This window comes from Phalacrocorax aristotelis, chromosome 5 (genome assembly GCF_949628215.1).
Source record: "Phalacrocorax aristotelis chromosome 5, bGulAri2.1, whole genome shotgun sequence".
Lineage (NCBI taxonomy): Eukaryota > Metazoa > Chordata > Aves > Suliformes > Phalacrocoracidae > Phalacrocorax > Phalacrocorax aristotelis.
The window spans coordinates 2,875,503-2,894,197 of record NC_134280.1 but is presented as its reverse complement, the minus strand read 5'-3'; the positions used below and the strand labels follow the sequence as shown (position 1 = coordinate 2,894,197).

The following is an 18,695-nucleotide window of genomic DNA, read 5'->3' as shown; positions in this document are numbered from 1 at the left end:
TGCTATCTCCTCCATAATTAATATCATATTTTACATAAAGAAAGTCAGCTCTAGGTCTATGAATCCCTCTATACCTTTTGAAGTTGTCAAGTAAGGGTTTAGGGATGGCTTAATTGGTGCCTTAGGACTTTTACTGCCTGAATTGCCAGGATAATACATATGCAAATACCTAACACCCAGTCATTTGAGGACTTGAACCACCCATTTGGTTCAAGAGGGCAGTTGCTCTGCCTAGTTATTGTGTGCGTGCTGGCACTTATTCAAGTTGGCTTTTTTTTTTTTTAAAAAAAATCCTTCTCATGGAAAACCATATTTTACTAATGAGCTTTTCTATTGTTCACGACTGCTTACCAGCTTGCCTTTAGTCTTTAGAAAACATCATCTCTTGCTCCCTGCGAGGAAATTTTCTGCTACTTTACACTACAGAAAATAGAAAGGATAGACTGAATGGGGGGGGACGGGACACGACAGATACAGGACCAAACCCAAAGATTTCAGAAAATCCCGTCAGGCTATCAGAAGTTTATAATTACTTACTTTTTTAAAACAAACTATCCTTCTCTATTCTTTGTACTTCAGCCCCTTACAGGTTTTTTCTTTTGGTTTGGTTTTTTTTTTTTACTAAATTGTTTAAAACTACAAGTAACAGTTGTTCAGAGGAAAGCTGTTTGTTTGCTTGTGTTGTGGTTTAACCCGGCAGGCAGCTAAACACCACCCAGCCTTCGCTCACTCCTGCAGTGGGTTGGGGGAGAAAATCAGGGAAAAAGGTAAAACTCCCCTTACTATCATCAACTTGGGTTGAGATAAAGGCAATTTAATAGGCCAGAGAAGGAATGGAAGATAATAATGATAAAAGAATATACAAAACAAGTGATGCACAGTGCAGTTGCTCACCACCCGTTGACTGATGCCCAGCCAGCCCCTGAGTAGCGGCTGCGCCTGCCCCGGCCAGCTCCCCCCAGTTTATATACTGGGCGTGATGCCATACACGGTGGAATATCCCTTTGGCCAGTTGGGGTCGGCTGTCCCAGCTGTGCCCCCTCCCAGCTGCTTATGCACCCCCCAGCCTCCTCACTGGCAGGGCAGTATAAGAAGCCAAAAAGTCCCTGACTAATGTAAGCACTGCTCAGAAATGACTAAAACACCGGTGTATTAACAACGTTATTCTCATCCTAAATCCAAAGCACAGCACTGTACCAGCTACTAGGAAGAAAATTAACTCTATCCCAGCCAAAATCAGAATAGCTTGTTTTTAAGGGAATGTTACTTTATTATAATTCCATGGCTAAACTCATTTGTGCATTTGCAGGCAAGTTTCAGAGGGTTTACTTCAACTGAATTTTTGGTTTCCTTCAGTGTTTTCTTCAGCTGATTGCTAGATAGATCTCCTCTAACTGCCTCCTCTGAAAACTGTAAATGGGTGCATTTATGCCATAGAAACCCAATAAAGCATGTTTAAATGAAACGTACCTCCCCCCCGCCCCGCATTTGGTTCAGAAGTTCTCTGATATATTTATCTTGGCTTTTGGCCAAACACAGTCTGCCAGAGCCAACAGATCTGATCTCTAGGGTGAGCGGGGTATGGCTGCAGTCGTGGCATTGGAGATACTCTGACCTTGATGCCATTGACTCTCTACCTGTTTCCCTTTCCATAAGTAATCGTGTAGACCGCTGACCTATCATGAGGCTGAACCGGGTTAAGAAACTGTCTTTACAGGAAGGAAGTTTTGGAGAATACGCCCTTCCCTGCGCTCTGGCGCTGCTTTGAGCCGGGGGCTGGGCTGGATAACCTCTGGAGGTCATCCCATCTACATGATTCTTGATGGCTTATTGGTTGGGGAACATCTTGTCATTCTCAACTTGGAAGTCTTAAAGAAAGAAGGTCTGGGTAAATTTTTACCTTTTTAGGGCAGTTGTGAAGGGCTGTAGTGACTTACAGTTCTGTCGGGAAGTTCATTACAGTTGTGACTGATGCAGGTAAGCATTTAGCTTTAAATTGTTTCTGCCACAGAGTGTTAATTACAGGTTAAACTCGTTGTAGGTTTTATGACCGTATATCTTGGTTTTTCGTGCATTGATACTTCTGGTCCTTAAAGCCTTGTGGAACAGCACCTTAGACTCTGGTGTTACTAGGGAGCAGCATAGCAGGCTCGGTAAGATCTGTCTGTTCTACTGTGAAGCGGAGAACATTCAACATGTTTATTAATATGATTTTCTGTTTGAAAATTAGTTTCAAGTCTAAGTGATCTGTTGGAATGCGTTAGTGCAGATAACTTTAATAGGAATCATTAAAAACGTTTGATTTCTACGTTATTTTACTTCTGATGTACAGATATTTTGGTTAGGCTACCTTATATCACTAAAATGTTTCTGTTTTACTGTAGTATTCTATACCAGACTCATATTGGTGTGTGTTACATTCATCTTCTTTTCTCTTTTATGTTATGTTCTAAAGGCTGGATGTTGCCTAAATGGAATTATCTGGTGTTTATGAATTTAAGGTGATTTTAATATTATTTTAACTCCATATTTGAAGAGTTAGTATAATTAAAAGTAATGAGATTCACCAGATTAAAAGAATCTGGTGAATACCTGATCATAGAACTTTTTGGGGCAAAGAGCCATGCGTATGAAACTTAGCATGGAAAACTGCAGCAGGCGGTGCGAGTCTCTTGGTTTCGACTGGTTTTCTTGCTTTTTGCCGACAATCGTGTGTGTGTTTAGCTGGCTTGGTCAGCACACGTATAGCCGCTTGGGGAATTGCAGTGTCAAAACCGTGTTTGTGGTCGATACCCGTGTAAAGCTGGGATTGCTCTTGGCAGTGTCTTCTAAGATCCCAGGCTAGCTGGGTTTCGGTGTCACTGCACTGCAAGTGGATTTCATTTATTGGTGAGAAAAATCTCCATCTCTCTGCAACTTCCTTCTGTTCACTCCGAAAATGCTTTGACTGATCTAAGCTTAAAAGTTTCTCATTTAAAGTAATATAAATCTAATATACCTTCTGCCCTAACTGTCAGAAGTCAGCAGTGCTAGGGGGTTTGTTGAGTGACATTTGACTCACAATTTATTCCTGTCTGTTTGTGAATTATTTCCAGAACTAGCTTTTTCTGTTATTGCAGTGATAAATAAGTATTCCATTTACACGCATAAGACATGTCAAGAAATCCCAGACTCAGTCTTGACATGCAGTCATTCTGCTTTTCTTCACGTAGTCTTTTAATAGTCACTAATGAGTGAAGGCTCTAAATCACATTTGTACACCTCTGATTCTCAGGATTTTCAGCAGCTCAAATTTTGCCCCCCTTTTAAATTATATTTTAAAAGTTTAATGAGCATAAAGGCCTTTGAGGACTGGCTGAGACTTTCTGCTGTTGCCTGTTCCATGCCCGGCGTGCTTTAAAAATACACACACGTAGACATGCACACCTTGAAAGATTTGGCAAATCTACACCATTGATTCTGATTTATACTGTCATATGTTTAAGTATCCTTTATCCCCCTGATTTTAAGCAAATGCAAAACATTAAGGGATTTTAAAGCATTATTGTTAGTATAGCTTGTGTATAAGTTGGACCATCAGGCTTCTATGCCCGTGTCTGCCAGCAGCTATGTTTCAAGTTTCCTTATTTGAACTTAAGAAGACTAGTGAAAACTCCTGGGATCGCCGCTTAGTAAGGTCCCTTCTAAACTCTACAAACATTCCTGAAAGTTTTGAGTTCCTATGAAATGTCACGATCAATGACCTTTGTAATTTCATTTCATGGGCTTTATTTTTTTTTTTAATTCAAGTGTTCTCCTTTCTTATAATCAGTTTTCCTAATACCATTCTATTACAGTTCTTTAAGGCCAGGTAGGAAATTTAAAAAATCTCTGGAAAAATGTTGGATCAACATTTTTGGATCAAAGGTCGGTCTCAACCTGTGGCTGTAAACTAAAACTTGAGGGGTCTGTGGATTCTGTAAAGGATCCACTGAAAGGTAACTTTTTTAATGGAGAGGAGGGAAGGGAAGATTCTTTCTGGTAGGCTCAAATTAGACCTAGAGGAGGTCTCTCTTAGGAAACTTTAAGGGATGTGCAGGTCAAAAAAAAGGTTAAAAAAATGCACGTCCCCCTTCACTTAAAATACTGTTTTCAACCAGTTTTGTGGGGCAGGAACAGATGGTTTCAAGATGTTTGTCTTTGGATTAGCTGCAAAGTAAGGTCTCATCACTGCAATTCATTAGGGATTCTGCATAAAAACGGAGGTGTTCGCCCTGTTACAATCTACCCTCGCTCTTCACAAATTGCCTTTCTGCCATCTCCTTGCTCTTTCAATTAAAGAATGTGTACTTCAAGACACCACGTCCTAAAGGCACAGTCGTGGTGATCCTCTTAAATCCCACACGTGCACTGGAAGACTTAACTAGTTCAGGTTTTAGAGTGGTTCTGGATCCTCAGGTGACAGCCACTATAGAAGTGATATTGCACAGCTTTGCTTGCTGAGATAGCGTGCCTTTACGTGCGCCTTGACACAAGTCCTGTTTCAAACTTCGGATAAAATCTTTTAGCTCTTTTTTGGCTATTTAAGTTTCTGAAAGAGATGGGTTGGGTTTTGTGGTTTTTGGTTGTGTTTTTTTTTTCCTTTAGTAAGTGAGAGTTCATCTGCTCAGCTTAAGAACCGAGCATTTATCTCCTTTATCTTTCTCGTGGCCCCATCCTAGGGTGCTCCCTATTAATTTGAGCAGAGTGGAAATCTCTCCTCCTCCTTTTCCTTCCTTTGCATTGCCTTGTGACCATAACATGCCTTTTTCATTATATCATATAACATTTTATGCTGTAATCTCTATTCTGCACGTTTAGCCTGTCACTTTTTAAGTAACTGGTAGCCTTAGAAAGTTGCTAAGAATTTGTAGGTGGCTGTGGGCAAAGGAAAGCTACTGAGAGTACCGTGGAAAAAAATTAATCTTTCTGCCTGTAAAAGCCAAAGGCAAAGTAAAGACGAGACAACAATTTATTGTGCTAGCCATTTTATAGCAGGTGCTGCCAGAAAGGCTCAATATAAGTTTATTAAACTTACAGTGTGCGATCTTTAAAATATTTTGCAGCTTCTTGTGTAAGTTGGAAATACAAGGAGGTTATGTAGTTCTATAGGACGTGTGTTACTGGTTTCTTTTTTTTTTTTTAAAAAAAAAAAACAAAAACAAAAACCTGTAAAAAGTCAACGTTAAACCTTTCCCCCCCGTCCTTCTCTATGTTTGTTGGTACAGAAATGGCAAAGGTCACTGAGGGGAGCTAAGCACGACGAGTGGGAGTGTGATGTTTGGCGAGGTCGGTTCTCAATGGTGCGTCATAGAGCATGTGTCAAGTATCACCCTGAGCCTGGATCATCAGGACAGCCGGCAAGCTCTTTCACTGGGCAGTTTTGTTTCGCTGCCTTCCTCACTGAAAAACAATCAAAAGTAAGTATGGAGAGAAAGGGAAGTCCTGCTGAAGTACGTGGATTAGGAGAGGACAAGAGTTAGGAGCGAACTAGCAAGGGAGCGTGGTGAGAAGCAGCTGCAGAGCTGTGGGGGCCAGAGTCTCTTGAAAAGCCAATTACAGAGAAATCTGAGAGTTAATGTGGGGAAGGAAAAGCAAAAAACAGTAGTAGCGTGAGGAAACTTGACTTACGGAAACCTGTACAGAGAAGGATGAAAGAGCAATCTTGGTTACTGAAATTGCGGTAGCTCAGCAATTCATCACATAACTGCAGGGTGTAAATTTGATTTGAAACCTAAAACCATTTTGGCGAGGGCAGAGAGATAACGCTTGTGTTAAGGTATGAGTTTGTACGTCCCAGTTGCGACAGTGGTTGCACGGACACCGCGCATCTAACTCGGATGAACGGAGGGTGCAGCTAGTGACGCTTCTTGAGACACCTTGATTCAAGGAAGTAAGTTATCAAGAGGAAAATTATACTGTCTACAAGGACGTTGGCACTGCACGCGAAACAGAACCTTTTCCATCTGTCATCAGCACGTTCAAAGCAGTCATTATGCCTGTGCTTTGCTGCAACTGCTGTGGAATTTGCTGTCCTAGGGCAAGTAATTTCAGAGCTTCCTTAACTGACCTCCAACCCTTGCTGCCGTTAAGTCCTGTAAATCTCTCTGGTATGAATCCAGCACAGGTAGATAATTTTGGAGATAGTAATAGTGACTGAATTACAGTGGGGATTTTTTAATTATTATTATTTATTTTTAAAAAAAGAGGAGGGAGTGGATCTTTAGAGAAAGATGGTAGTGATATGGATAAAAGAATAATCTGATGGATTAAAGTGCTTGATGGATTCAGAAGCTAATATACTAAATTCATTTTTTCTGGCCTTACTATAACTGAGGTTAAAAAATTCTGATACGTTTAGGTTGGCTAAATTAGTCACCGATCAGACCCAGAAGACAAAGGTACAACATGTTTATGTGGTCCCTATAGACTCATGTGCTCATGTGCTTTTATTTTTTGATGAGAATGCAAGGGCTTGTGACTAGGCACAGTACTGGGATGCGAGAAATGCCCGCGTGTGTTCCTTACGTGACTTCTGCTGGCTCTGTCTCCGTTCCCTTTCTGCAAAGCAGGGATAAAAGCTCATCTCCACACCCCTGCGTCCCTCTGCCTGGAGTGTGGGGAGCAAAACCTGTTTGGCCTTAATGACCATAAAGAACATGCTGCCTTTGGGCTTCAGTCTTACAGAAGGCATTTAGGTCCTACTTTAAATATTTGTTTACTAATTATTGTATGTTAATCTCAACATTTATAGAATAATTGTGTGCTCAGGCCAAAGGCTCTGTGCTGAGAGAACGTTTCTAACATTTCCCCCATAACATCATCCTTTTCAACAGCTCAGAGCCGAGCCTTTTCACTGTGTCGCAAACTGCCTTAGGTGTTTTTGAGACATGTTATTAGTCTTTCTTCGGAGAAGAAGCTTCCATTAACATCCAGGCTGCTGCTGACCGAAATGGAGGCCAAATACCATTCAGAATACCTCTTTTGTTCACCTGACCTGTCGGCACTCTCTTATTCCGGGCGAGCTGTGCGCCGCTGCCGCCTCCCCCCGCGCTGCGGGTTGGCCTGGCCGGCAGAGAGGCTGCAGGACCGCACTGCGGTACCCGTTTAGCATCCCGCGCTTATCTCGGATATAGGCGTCCGGGGCTGGCGCAGGGAGGCAGCCATCGCTCTTCGCTTCTGTACCTCATTCACATGGGCTGATACTTTAAAATGTTTTGTTTTCTTTTTTTTTTCCCCTCTTGTGATGAACCTCGAGGGAATTTGTGGCCTCCGTCTGCTTAAACTTTAACTGAAACCCAACCGAAATCTTTGCAGGATGTCATCTTTAGTGGGCACTGTTTCCATGGCCTCTACCTCATGGGCCATATATGACAACAAGGAGCGTGGGACACGTGGACTTTTATTCTGGGTTTGGTTTTTTTTCCCCCGTCCAAAAGCTGGAGGTAAACATCTATCAAGGAGGGAAGAATTTATGTGGGGCCTTAGGCTAGAAATGCTCAGGTTTCCCTGTCAGTTACAAAAGCAAAAGGATCCATCTGACAAAAACAAACCTTCAGAAAGTAACTTATAGATGAGTGTTGTGCAGGAAAATCCCTTTGTAGGAAAAAAAAAAAAAATTCCGTTTTTGTTTTATTCTCATGACTTGCTTTCATTTTTAACCAAGAAGTACCCCTACAGAATACATCTGTGTGTGGTCTCATTAAAATGTCCCATTTGTTTCTCTGAAGTGTAAGTCACAGTATCACTTTTGTGCCACTGACTTTTATGAGAACTTATTTATTGGACACTTTTAGCCAGATTACACAATACACATGCACCAGCACTAGTCATATATAGCCCCGTCTTGCACTGATACCCTCCAGAACTGTGATTCAGCAGCTGTTTAAACCTGATACTCCCTAGGATTAACTAGTAATTAGACCTCTGGTCACAGCTAATAAAGTAGCACTGAAAAAAGTTTGCCCATCATAAAGCAGAAAACCAAATACAGAACCAAGTGTTTTGACTGCTTGGGTAATTCTGATTCGTTTTCCACAGTTGCACCATGTAATTTTATCTGTCTCTGCTCTTCTGTAAAGTGCCCGATTCCTGGGTGTCAGAGGTGTCAGGAGGCTATATTAGAAGACACCTAGCCTGCTGAAGGCTTTGACGTTTAATTGTGCAAACAGCCTTGACCCCGGTTTTTGACCACCGAAAGCAGCGCGGAGCGAATCCGTTCCAGGGTGCGTAATTAGCTGGGCACGCTTGTCATCCCAGCCGGCTTTGTGTCACCGTGCAAGCGGTGCTACTCGCCGAAAGTTTAACCTCTGGGACACTGAAGTACCAAAGTGTCCTTTCCAGACAAGAGAAGGGAGGTGATGGCTAAAGTTCTTCTCACTTTCAGTAAAAGGCAGGCTTCTCAGGGTCAGATTTTAAAGTTGCTACTTGGCAGCATTTTTAAAACCATCCGTATTGCGAAGGAATTTTGCAGTACCCTTAAAAACCTGGCCAAAAATATCAAAGCCAAACTTTTAAACTGGTCAATGAGGCAGGAAGCACGCTTGAAAATATTAGCCACAAAGAATAAAAATCATAATCATTTCTATTGCTAATAAATCCCGGTGGTTTTACTGCTAAAGCTGCCAGAAATGCATTAAGGGACAGATTTTTGAGTGTTTTAATCATGTGACTAATCCTGGCTGAATTCAAATAGGAGAACTAGCATGAACATGCATTTCTCAGTGCAAATAGAGACCGAGCAATTTGTCTTACGTGAAAAGCAGCTTCGCTAGTTTCCGTACTCCTCCCTCTGAGCTGGTTGTCACCAGCCATAATGCAGTAACATGAGTTTCGCCTAAAGATCCAGTAAAGTGTGCTGGTAAGGATCTCTCTGTGGACTCTTATTATTTTTTCTTTCTTTTCTGGATATTATAACTGAAGGCCAAATAATGCCACATGACTGATGGGAAGCGTTGAGATTGTCGTCCTGACGGTTAGATGAGGTGGATGCAGGTGACTCTTAGCACACTATATACTTTGGGTCTGTGCCTTGTGGAGTAACTAAATGTGAAACGCAGCCTCCTCTGAAGCTCTGAAGTGCACAGCAATTACATAACATTTGCTCAACTCTTTCTCGTATCCGTTGAAATCTAAGCAAGGAGGAATGTGGCATTAGACATTAAGATTGATAGAGGCCTCGATAGGCCGTAGCAGCTCAATAGCTCTGTGTTTCCTCGCAGGATTTCGTCAGTATTCCCATTGTTAGTTTAAACTTGATAAATGCAAGGAGATAGTGCAAATGGGAGGCTGGGCGCTGGTTGGTTTATGTGGAGGAAAGGTAGTGTTTTACCTGTTTGCTAGCTAGTCAAAATTCATATTTTTGTTTCTGAATTTAAGCTGAAGTGATGCAACATGGATTTTCTAGTGTGCGTTTGGTACGCTGGTTTGCCTTTTAAAAAACATGATAGTTGTTAGAGGGGCGATCCAAAGGCTACTGATTTCCAAAAGTAGTGTAACCCTAGCATTGGGTGCTGATACATGTGCAACAATGGTGTTATTCATGCTGGTCTTCAAAGATTGAAAATGAGCGATTAAATACGCTGCCCTTCTGGGTTTGAGAAAGTCGGGACTCTGCTCTCTTCCACATTTATATAGGAAAAGGTATTGGGGGGGCAGGGAATAGCATTTTTCAATCCCCAGCCAGAGAAGGAAAAGTCCACAGCTGGCGGTCAAATGATTTCTTAAGTGCTGGGAATACTGAAAATCAGATACAGAAACTCTATCGAATGAATCTATTAATATGCTGAACCAAAATACTGTTTCTGCTAAATCCTGTTACTGCTGATGTGGGCTGTGTATTGGTGTTAATCCTTTGTGCTTCCAAACAGCTTTTTTTATTATTACAATTTTTTTTTTTTTTTGCCTTACCATTTGAGATCTTACTTTGTGAGATGTCAAAGCTAAAACTGATTATTTCAGTCTGGATGAAGCGTGAGTGCTAGGACACGATGTTTGCCTTCCCTCACACGGTGAGTTTAGAGTTCAGGCTGACTCCTGAATGGATGAAATGACCCATCTCCAGTTTCCAAAATTCAACAAATGACAATAACATCATCAGACCAAGATATCCTTCCTCAAAAAAAAGTACATTATCATTTACTACAGAGAGAGGGGGATGGCCAAAGTTAGCTTACACAGCATTAACCTGCGTTTTGCAGAAGCATTTTAGAGCTGACACTGTAGGAAAACTCACTGAAAATACTGAGGTTTAGATTTCGCAGTTTATCCTTTGCATCTGTCTTTCTGGGGCTAAAATCTCTCTCTCCGATTCCATGTGGCTTTGAGCCATCTCAGACGGCATTCAGCATGTTCTGTTTGGTTTGGTCCTGCCTGATGTTCGCTCGCATTGCCTTCAGACTCTGCTCCTCATGCATAGTTTTCCCGTGCTCTTCATACGGTGTATACCTGCCCAGGCCCATGTGTACTCACCTGATGGGTTTAGCTTTGCCGTCTTTGATTTTGCTCCTGTGTCACTGAGCTGCTAGCGCTGCCACTTCATGTATATGAAAGAGGTAAAATTCCCTTACTGATCTTCTCTTACTGAGAACGTGGGTTTTATAAGCATTGCCCTCCAAAATACTTCTCTGGGTATGAATGATTGCCTGTTTTGCAGACAGGATAATGGGGGAGCTTTCTGCAACGGGCTGTGTAACCTTTGGAACAAAAAGTAGGCGTTTGTCTCTTGTGTTGTGCCTTTTTTTTCCCCCTCCTATTTAAAAATGTGCTTTTGTTTTTAAGAAAGCTGGTGTGGATGGCTGTATTCACCACCATTTAAAATCTGTAACAAAGGGTTTTGGGCTTCAGCCCAGGTAGACCTGGCTACTGCAGCCAAGGACGTAGCCTGCGTGGGAGAAGTTTGCTGACTTGGGAAGGCAAAAAGCAGGACGCAGACTTACTCGGAAATGTCAGGAGAAACTGTTTATGAAGAAGCAGAAAAGCAAAGGCGCTGAGCTGGTGTGAGTATATATGGTGCAGGGCGAGTTAAACATTACCAGGGGTAAAGCAAGCGCTGTGGAAAAAGGAAGCACGAGAAACACAAGGATGGATTTTCAGGGGAGTATTAAATGAAGAACAGTATGAACCACTGTGGGAAGAATGACACCCTGAAGGCTGAATAAACCAGATCCAACATCTTCATAGCCACAAACTAACTTTTGGAAAAGACTAAATGGAGGGAAAAATCTGTGCTTGGAGGAACGGATTTTTTCAGACTGGGAGCAAAGAGTCTAAGTCAGCAGAAACATTGTCAAAATGCTGCTGGAGAGCACAGGACTGTCGCGACCTCCCCCCACATGGGAGCCAGCACAACTGGAAATTGGGGCTTTTGTATGAGCTGGGCCTGGAGGAGAAATGCTCTGGTCATCTGGGACAGAGGGGTAAATTACCATCCCTGAAAGGAGCTGGGATCCTAAATTAGTGCTTTGGTTTAAGTATATACAGGGTGAAGCATTGATGTCTGTCTTGCTGCTGCTGAGAAAACTTGGTGAACTCTCTTCTTTTCACTAGGCTACTTGGAGAAAATAAAATAAAATCTATGCATACAGCCCATGGGAGAGGACTCTGTCCTGAGCCACTAAATGCCTTGGCTATTTTGCACTTGCACAGACTGCCAAATCTTTGGGTAGCTCAAAATAGTAGAGGATGATTTGCAAGAGAAGACAACCTGCCTGCAGGAGAGGTCAGAACTGGGGAATTTCTGTATCTGAACAAAAGCATCTCTGGAGTTGTCTGAGGCACTGAGGAGAATGTTGGGAGGGTAACGGGAAGGGATTGAAGGGCTACAGCAAGAGGGACATGGTTGGGGATGACTGCAGGTGGCCTTCAGATGCTGGAAATGCGTATTCCTTATCCACCCCCACGCAACGATGTTCACGGTCCATGGAGAAGCCGGCCGCGCTGGTGGAGGTGCAGCCGTGCGCGTGTAAGGTGGCTTATGAAGGGGCAGGTGAGATCACACCTTTTCTCTGTGGGATCAACGTGTCCGGTTCTCAGTGTGGCCTGGGCTAGTTGTCGGCGTGCAACGTAGGGGCCAGGCTCGGCAGCCTGGGGGGCGAGCTCGCCGCTGTTAGCGGTGATAACCAGAGACTGGGACCCATAACAAGGCGAGGGAGGGAAAAGAATCTGGTGATGGGATGAGATGAAATAATCTTCCCTGGGGACAATGATTTCCCTTCTACATGCAGGTTTGGGGCTCAAACATCTGGAGAAAGGGAAGTCGGGAGGAAGGGAAGGGCCTGGACATCTTTCCCATGCGATACCTTGCCACAGGAGCCGATGTTCCTGTTTTGTTAAGACCAGGTTTGCACAGAATCTAGCTTTACAGAAATGTGTTTTGGTAATAGCCTAATTTATAATATAAAGGGAAGAAACCCCCTCTTTGACAGTTCACTGGCAATAATCTTTATCAGCAGATTTTTGGAACTCGGTCTTTTCAGCACTCATCAAAATCAGTTTAGACACCGGCAGGCTGATGCAAAGGTTTTTGATTTGCGTACACAAACGCGTGCAGTTGGCCTGTAAGCGTGAGGTCAACGTGACATTAGCAGTGATGTGTTTGGTTATGGGACAGCCCATCCCTGCTCGTGGGATTTATACTTTTCTCCTGTTGAAGTCTGGGAAAATGACCATTAACTTGTAGTCCAGGAGAATGGGATTAATTGTGAAATCTTGAAAGTGTACTTATATTAATGGAGAAATGTATTCAATATCATCCTTGTCATCAATCATGTTGCATTAGCAAACTATGCTCTTGACTTGAAGGAATTTTGTTTCACGCTTCCCCCACCCCCCCAGTTTCTGCTATTAATCTTAAAGACAGTTATCCCTTTCCAGCTTTTCAGATTAACAAGATAAAGTGTTCATTAATGAATTGGAAAGACAAGTTAGAACTCTCAAATGCTATTTGGAGTGTCCCGTGCCTCTGGAAAGGGCCTGGGACAGCTGATCATCACAAAGTTTAGCGCTGTCCAAGCAGCGAGAGATGGAGCAGATGTTCCTCTTGGTGCACAGAGATGTGCTCTTTGCAGAGGATGTTCCAGTGGCGTTCAGGTGCCCACACGGTGGGGAACACCTGCTTGCTACTAGGTGCAACTGATATTAGGGACCTCAAGAAGTCTCAGATAGGTACGAGGGCAACTCTGCTCCCTGTCCTCCTCAGAAGCCCTTGTCTAACCTGGACTGGAAGACCTCTGCTCTGAGAGCAAGGAAAGCTCTTCCGATGTTTCACTGCCATTACAGTTAGGTTTTTGCTCCCGTCTAGCTTGAGTAGGTCTTGCTGCAGTGCAAGTGTTCACATCCATCGTGAACAGGCTGAAGAGATTGTCCCGTGGTGATCTTCAATGAACTTGCCCTTTCGTTCTGTCAGAAAATGTCCGTACGTCGAATAGCTCCTACTCGTTAGACCTTCCTCTGTAGGTCATGGCTGTTAGGGCTCCGTTCGTTCTTGTTGCTCTTTTTGTGACACTTTTCCTTCTCTGCTGGTTAAGCCTCTCTCTTCCTCTCCTGTTCCTGTCCTGCCCAGTCCTACAGCGATGACATGGGAGCATGTGAGTACCTTCAGGGCAAGAAGCTCTGGGGAGCAGAACAGGGGTTGGCAGGTGAAAGCAGGAGGACGTGGGGGCAGGTGGGAGGGAGAGTGTGTGTGTGAGGCTGAAGGCAGTGAAGGAAGCACTGGAGAGCCCTGTTCAGGCTGTGCCCCGCTTCTCCTTTGTGAATTCCTTTGCTCTGCAGCAACGTGTGCCTTTCTGGGGAACAACTCCACTTCAGCAGGCTTCCTTCGAGAACGCACAGTGGTCGGTTTAGCGATGATACCTGGCTTGTCCGAAGAGAGGTGAGGGCATCTGCTGGGTGGGGGGGGGGGCACACATGTGCCGTAGGTGCTGAGAGCACGCTGGGCTCTGCAGTGCCTCGCTTTTGGGAGAACCAAGAGAGTTAACCCTCTTAGCTTTCAAAACGCTGGTGTAGTTTTTCTTACCTCGTTCCCTTTGCTTTTGCTAGAGGTGGTGCTGCGGTAGTTCTTGCAGACCCTGGTACTGCTGCTCTGCTCCGCCGCCCCCGGTGTGCGCCGCTGCCACCGTTGTGTGTTGATTCTCTAACAGTATCCAGCTTTGCAGCATTTCTGGTATCTTCAGCTCACTTATTGTCTATCTTTTGTTAGCAATAATGGACGGTGTTTGTAGGGGGGGTGTTTGTGGGGGGGGGGTGTGTTTGTAACCTCCTGATGTGGAAGTGTTAACTGTGAGCGTTGCTTTTCTGTTGCCGCCTGGGCTGGGATGCTCGCCAGCCCCGCTTGCTTTGGCTGTAGATCCTCAGCCCTTCTGACCTTCCAGGATGCCCGAGTCTTCCATTTCTTGTGTAAGCTACAAGACCACAGCGAGAGCCTTCCTCCCCCTCTAGCTGTGGATCCAGGTAACTCTCTAATGAGTCTGTTCCAGTTGCCAGCTGGACTGGATCTAAAACTATTTTAAGCATACATGTAAATTTAAGCATGCGAGCAGCCTGACTGAATTCAAGTTGCCGTTTTGGGGCTGGGCGAAGGCAGAAGAGCTGGAGAGCTTTGTGACCGTGAATGAGGCATTCCTGTCCTCACTCAGATACATTCTTGATCAACGTGCTTGGCTTTCCCAGTGCTGAGCCGTGGCTGCTGCTGTTTGTCAGAGCATTAATTATTCTTGAACAGGGAGTTTTGCGTGAAACTAAGTGGTCTTGGTGATGAAAATTGTGCTGAAAATAGGCTGGAGATGATCGGTTGTCATTATGCTATTTTAAGAAAGGAATCATCCAAGTGATGGCTAATGACATTGAAGAATACACCGAAAAAAACCAGAAAAAAGTGCAAAAAGGGGCTAACTCCCACTGGTGTCTCTTCCACTGAAGCAATGCATCATATTCAACATTTGGTATTCATAACCAAGATTTGAAGGAAAAAAAAAAATATCTGAATTTTCAACACTCCAGGAAGAAACACACAAGCATGTTTAATATTTCAAAATATCTCCAGGTATTCCAATGAATGGAAAGTATTTGGAAAGCAGCAATTAGCAGCCTGATTGCAAACATTTTGCACAGCGATGGGGAAAGGGCTGGATTTCAGTTGGTTCCTGAGTTTTGCAGTCTGGGGAGCGTTCGCGTGTTGCCCGGCTACTATCGTTGTGGTGTTTGTGGTAGATCTCATCTTACATTCTTTTCTGCTCGCTGTGGATCCCTGTCTCTCCCGGGTGAGGGCATTTATCTTTACACTGGTGCAATTTTACAGCTCCTCTGATTTCTGCGGAGAAGCAGACTACTTGGCTCCATGGCTGTTAGCATAAACTGGGTACTGAGAAGTAAACAGATAGGAGAAGTTGCGTTTATTTTTTCAGGTTCATTATAAATCCTTCCAAATATTGCCTGCTCACTCATGAGATGAGAAGATTCCTAGGTATGGTTCCAGTCCCACAACCTCATTCTAAGATTCCCTAGAAATTGCTATTATTTAGTACAAAAAAGCAAAGTTATTTAATGACTGACTGGTGGCATCTCGAAGTATTTTTGAATGGTTTTACATTTTCTGTCCTTATATATAGAAGTTAATGCATCGACCATGTGTGTAATATTTTATTCCTGTTGAACTGAAAAGATAAACCACTCCGGACCTCTTCCAGCCCTCCTCCATGGACTCGCGTGTGTCCCAAAAGCCAGAGCGTGTGAGCAGGTTGAAGTAGCTGACACTGGGTCCTTCATTTTGTGTGAAAATCACTAAATGCAAGTGTTTGATTAGGAATTGAGGTCTGCAGTGAGTAGTAAGAAACACTTCCAGACTTGGGCTTTCAACAAGGAGTAGGTTGAAATCTACCATTTTTACTTCTGCATGTAAATTAATATCTGTACTTTCCTCTCCAGCTTAGCTTAACATTAGCTCCAGAAGTGAAAGGAACGTGCAGAGAACAGCGGTGGCTCTCAGGAGGTATGCTCAGAATTGAACTCGTTATTGACAATCAGGCGCACACAGGGCATGCTGCCTGTGGGTCCCTGGGGGCTGAGTGAGGAAAAGGGGATGACCAAGGGGTCTGGGGCACAACCGTGCCGGTGGGGTTCATTGCAGGTAACTCGGCTCTTCCCCAGCCATGACTACATCACTTACAGCAACTGTTCCCTCTCCGGAACACATTCTCCTGCTGTGTAAGTAGTTTGGAGGCTGAGGGGAGGGGAAGGGCACAGAGCAGGCCCTATGGGCTGGGGGCGCTCAAGGGAAGCAGGACTAAGCTGCACTCGGTTGAAAGGACAAGTTGGCACCAGAAAAAAATGGGACCTACTGGGGTCGTCCATCGGCAAAGACGTGCTGCCTCAGTCCTTCAGAAGAGGCACAAGGAAAAACCTCAAGGGGTTTCTTCTTGATGACTTTCTCTGCCGGTGTGCTGTACTAAAAAGAGCGGGCCTGCGTTGAAAAGCCCATCGCTGACCACCCTCGCTGCTGGGAGCAACCTAGACGAACGCAGTGCAGAATGTGATGGAGCCACGGATACCCTGGGTGGAGGGGAGCATTTCTGGTGGTGACCGGATCAGTGAGACTTGGGAACAGCCATCCAGTTGGAGGAGCTGCATGTTTAACGTGGAAGTCGATCCCAGTGTGAAACAGATTTTATGTCAGAGCTCTTTGCAGTGGCTGAGGACGATGTTTGCTGGTGAGGGAGGTTCCCTCTAGTCCCAAACTTCTGATTATTTTTTTTTTTTCCCAGGACTCTGTTCAAAAGAAAACATATCATGAAAACATCATGTCGAGCCAAAATCTAGGACTACTGTAGGGCTTGGTATGGTCATAAAACGATCACGCCAAAGGATGCGATGCTACCTGTGTAGGTCCCTTGTGTCGTAAGGGGACATACATCCTTCCCTCTGATCACCTCTGTGTTTAACGTGCCAGCCGCTAACTTAGCTACTCTTCCTTTTTGCCTGCTTGGACAACATTGCAGCATGCAATGCCAGGGGTGCAACAAATAAACTAGCAGCCCAGTGCAGCCTGCTGAAATGCTGCCGAGGTGGTGAGGGTCGCAAGAGTGGAGCTGGCACTCCTGTGAAGCTGCCGGACAAACTATTTCATTAATACCTAAAGTGATGTGTATTTGTAAATAGTTGCTTAACCCAAAGGTCCTAGAGCTGATCAATAACTGCAGCAGTCACTTCCCACCGTGCACCAAAACTCTTCTTTTGAGCATCTTGATTTTCATGTGACAGGTTTTCCTGTGCCCACTTAGGAAGTGGCTTCCCTTCAAAGGATTTTACTTAATCATGTGAGAAGGTTAATGAGAAGAAATAATCTGTTACTGGTGTTACTGATGAAGTAATTTTTCAAGCTCTGTCAACTCATTTTGGTCTTCCATTTAGGAAGAAGGTGGCTGGCTCTGCGAGGCAGCTCTCTGAGCAAACCAGCTATGGCCACTGGGCACAGCCTTGCAGATAACCCACACAATTACAGCTGTCACTGAGGGTTACCTTGTAAATAATTTGGAAAAATGATCGGGATCCTGGGAAAAAAAGGAATGATTCGCAAACGGAAGAGAGGACTAAATCTGTGTCAGTGTGCAAGGTACTGTAAATAACTAGAAACTCTACTCAGCCCAAAAAGATGACAGCAGAGTGCGGGGAAAAAAATAGCTGGGGTTTTAGAGCTCTGTCGACAGTCTTTTCTCAGTGACTCGTAGGCTCATTCACTCCAGCTCACCGCAAGAGCAAAATAACAGGATCAAATCTGGACTGGCCATCTTTGCATTGAAATTCTCAAAGTTTATCTCATCCTCTCTCATAAAGATTCTTTTCAGCCAACTTGGGAGCAGCTTAAGAGAAAATTAAGAAAACAAAGATGCAATCTTGGAGTGACATATCATAATGAGACCTTTCAGTCTCTCAAACTTTCTCATTAACTTGCACCAAAGCAGACTTCAAAAATCACAGAAGGATTTTCTCTCATGGCCCATAAATAGTCTGTGCTTAGAGTATACCACATTGTCTCAATCTTTTTGGCCTGTTCCCAAAGCAGCTTCTTTTGGCATGCTACGGTTGATGGGAATGATATTGTAGGAAGAACAAAGTACAGTTTCTCCAAAGGAAATAATAAATCTGCTGTGGGTTTTCAAAGCAAGCTAACATAATCAGCAAGTGATCTCCCCCCCCCCCCGTTTTTTTTTAAGAATGTAGGAAGAACACAGATGTTATTTTGGACCATTAACATCTTAACTATAAAGACATGCATTTCCCAATGGCTTTTCCCCCTTCTTTTGTTTATTCTCTTACTTTATTAAACTCAAACCTTTTTTTTCATCCTGTTTATTAAACATGACAATATCACATCACAGTTCTGCCAAATTGCCAGTGTGGCAGTCTGAACAATATACTGCTGTATATATATTTTTTTTAATCAGCCTGTCATTCCACCATTTCATACTTTTGTCTCCTTAATATATAAGCCCAAAGAAGACATCTAGCTGAAAAGCAAGTCCATCTGAAAAGCAAGGGCAAGAGGCAATAAGGTTAGGTGGCTGACATTTGATATCCAGTAGGTTTGACCTAAAAGAGAGAGGCAAAATCTGAGATGTTCTTGATTAAAAAAAAAAATAAAAAAATTAATCCATTGATGGAATTGAGCTACAGGGGGGAAAATA

General features: G+C 43.7%; 2 protein-coding genes across 3 annotated transcripts in view; one reads left to right on the top strand and one right to left on the bottom strand.

Annotated features, from left to right (window-relative positions):
• The window catches only part of LYPD6 (LY6/PLAUR domain containing 6), a 68,770-nt gene that overhangs the window by 5,279 nt on the left and 44,796 nt on the right, over positions 1-18,695 (top strand). The window contains exon 1 of one of the 2 annotated variants that reach the window (XM_075092785.1): positions 10,971-12,004. The exons of the other annotated variant lie outside the window; for it this stretch is intronic. The gene's annotated coding sequence lies outside the window, so the exon portion shown is untranslated. Of the gene's footprint in view, positions 1-10,970; positions 12,005-18,695 lie in introns of those variants that run through there. 2 annotated transcript variants of the gene reach the window in all.
• The window catches only part of ORC4 (origin recognition complex subunit 4), a 446,994-nt gene that overhangs the window by 413,720 nt on the left and 14,579 nt on the right, over positions 1-18,695 (bottom strand). The gene's annotated exons all lie outside the window — the stretch shown is intronic.